This window comes from Ambystoma mexicanum, unplaced genomic scaffold (genome assembly GCF_040938575.1).
Source record: "Ambystoma mexicanum isolate Mex_15411 unplaced genomic scaffold, UKY_AmexF1_1 Mex_scaf57, whole genome shotgun sequence".
Taxonomy (NCBI): Eukaryota; Metazoa; Chordata; class Amphibia; order Caudata; family Ambystomatidae; genus Ambystoma; species Ambystoma mexicanum.
The window spans coordinates 636,784-640,032 of NW_027182474.1; positions in this window are offsets into that span (position 1 = coordinate 636,784).

A 3,249-nucleotide genomic window follows, 5' to 3' on the forward strand; every position below is an offset into this window, starting at 1 on the left:
ATGGCACAAGGCCTAGTAGGACCGTTTATGTTTTTCTTCATCCCTTTTTTTCATCTCCCCCTCCTGTCTTGTTGTGCCTTGAAACACCTTGTGTATAGGAGCATTATAAATACCTAATAAATACATAAATAATGAATAATAATAATAATAATAATAATAATATTAAATAATTAATAATAATTAAAAAGTCTATTTTGCCCCCATGTTAGACATTTTGGTTAGGCTCCCAAACCAAGGGACAAACAAGCCCTCAAAAGAAAATCTTCAATGAGAAATATATCTCACCTTTGAGTTCCTTTAGTAAACACGTTGCAAATTCTATCACAGTGATTGTACACATTGTGAATCTCCTTACCCACTCAGAATGCATTCTTGTTTCAGCCCTAATGCTGATTTTAGCAGCCTTTTGTTATCTCATCTGGCTAAGTCGGCTGCCCTTGTTGTACCTCTTTCAGTCATGCAGTGGCAGCAGAAACCTTTACTTAAAAAAAACAGGTCAGCCATCCTGAACGCAATTAGACAAAAAGGTTTAGGAGCTCCTCTACCAAGAACAAACACAGCCAAATATCCTGTGTTATGGTTAGGTTCCCACTCGGAAGGGTCTACAACCATGTTTTCTAGCTCACTGTACTTTTCATAGAGGAGAAATAAATATTTGCATATACATCTCTTCCCACCAACCTGGGCAAACCAGCACCAAAATACTAGGCAATACTCCTCTGAATAAGAGTACCAACAGCAACCCCAGACACATGTTTCTGCCTTGTTGGGCCTCATCTAAGGGGGGAATGAATTAATTATTTTAATCACATTTCAGGCGTTTTGCCCCCATATACACAGCTAAGGGAAATGATTAAGGCAGGTAGTTTCCCCACCCATTTAATAACATTAGGATATGTTTACTTGCATAGGGCATCTCTGTTATTAGCTCAGGAGGCCAGCCAGGTATTCAGACCATCTTTTGGGAACAGGTAGAAGTCAGCTCACATATCAGGCAAGGATAGCTCAGCTAGTCACAGCAGGTCCCAGTCAGGATTTAGGTTGTCTCCCTCAGATGGTACTCCCAGTCTTCCAAGCAAACATCTCCAGCAAAAAGAGTTCAGCAAACTCCAGCAAGTGTCCAAGTGTCCGGTGTAATATGGGATTAACCACATATAGCGCCTATGATATGACACCACTCATATTATGAATAATTATGCGATAGCAACCCATTTTCCCACACCTCGGATTGGACATTCATTCTCCCCTGAAGTCCAGCCTCTGGCAGCGGATAGGGCAGGGCGTTTATGAGATCTACATTATGGATAATGAGGGCTGCAGAGAGAGGATTGTCTTCAATGACCATTTTAAGCTTACACTTTAACAACTCCAAAAAGTCACAACATGACAACTTTGTGTAATGTACAACTAAACACAATATTTATATTTTTTGATTCGGCTATTTTTTCCGAACCTAGTGAAACTAATTTGGTCACGGCATGACCTTCCTGGAGAGCATTATTATTTTTCGCCCTTTGTACCAAAACGAACATAGGTGGGACTATGAAACTTCGTGATTCAAACACAAAGTTTCACCTTATATCATGTCACCATTGTTCAGATTGCTATCATTTATAGGAACACTGCAATCATATTTTCCCCATACCTCACGTTCCACACATTACGTGGAGCTGGTAGGTACATAGAACGGATGAGCTTGTTCCAAGCTTTAACATGGTATAGGTCTCGACTATGTGCATTGTTTTGTTCCCTTTTTTATTAAAGAAGAATGTGTCCCATGTCAATCAATAGCATGGCATTAATATGGAAATCCTTGGTTCCACATTCAGCAAGCTCAATAAGTTGAATTTCTTAAAAGTCACATGACATGGGTCTGTGCTTGGCTCAATGTTGTTTCAGCCCTCCAATTGAGTGTATTAGAAGGTCTCTGTTTGAAGCTAAGCCACAGTTTATTGGGACCGTAAAACAGTCTGAGAGGTCAGGCCTGTATTTCCTTATCTGACCCCTGCATGAATTAGATCTCGAAACTGTATTTTCTTGCATTTTGTTGAAACAGACCTGCATTCCTGGGTTGCATGCACCAAAGTTCTCTTGGGCCAGGGATAGCCAGGCCTGCAGTGGGGGTTTCTGGAGCCTTCTGGCCGATACCAAGAAACAGGGTCTGTCTTGCAGCTAAATGAAATCGACATGCAGCATTTTCAAACATGACCCTTTTCAATGTGTTGCCGTCTCTTGTAACTAATGCATTTTTGAATCCGGGTATTCTTTTTGTGGTGCACTTCCAGCATTGCTCTTACTGTGTCAAACTGAAAGTGAAGGGTTGCTGTTCCTTGATTTGTACACATAAAACTGTATTAATGTAGCAAAGTTTAAGTGAAAGGCTGTTTGTTTTCATTATTCAGAAGTATATTTTTATTCATCTGCTGTCAAAGGAAAAAGATTCACCTGGCTTTGAATCTCACACACAATGCAGTTTGTTGTTATTTTCCAGATTCACAGCATTTAAAGTGTGTATGTTTCAATGTACTCGCTCCTTGTGGTACCCCAAAATGCACAGAAATGGGTCTGGATGCCGCCTCCTCTGAGACATACCATGCTTTGCCTGTTTACCAGAAAAGAACTAATCCATTGCACTGCAGAAGGAGAGAAATTGGTAACATCAGCCATTCTAGCTACCAAAATGGGATGGTCAACCAAATCAAATGCGGCTGACTGATCCAGAGAAATTAAAGGGAGATAAGCCCTTTGTCAATGCGTCCCAGAAGTCTAGACTTCAGCTCCAGTAGAGAGGTCTCGGTACCGAACCCATGTCTAAATTCAGATTGGTAACGGTTCAAGATAGGACACTGGTTCATGTGCTGCGAGATCTGGCTACAGGCTACACGGTATAGAATTTTCAACAGAAAGGGTGTGTTTGTTATAGACCTATAATTAAGTGGGTTGTTCATTGCCAGACCAGGTTTTTTCAAGATGGGGTAACCCAAGCTTGTTTTAGGTCATCTTGAACAGAACCCTCGAGCAAGGAGGAGTGGACAAACTTACATATAGCCTCCAAGAGAGCAGGGGGGCATGACTTGATAATCACGGACGAGCATGGGTCGCACATACATCTGGTTACCTTTAGTTGCTCAACCACCTTCTTCAGTTCATCAACTGAAATCGGGATGAAGTTAAATAAGGGAATTGATGGGCTTCTGACAAAGGGTTTAAACCCACTATTGCCAGGATTTAATGAAAGAAGATCTTTTT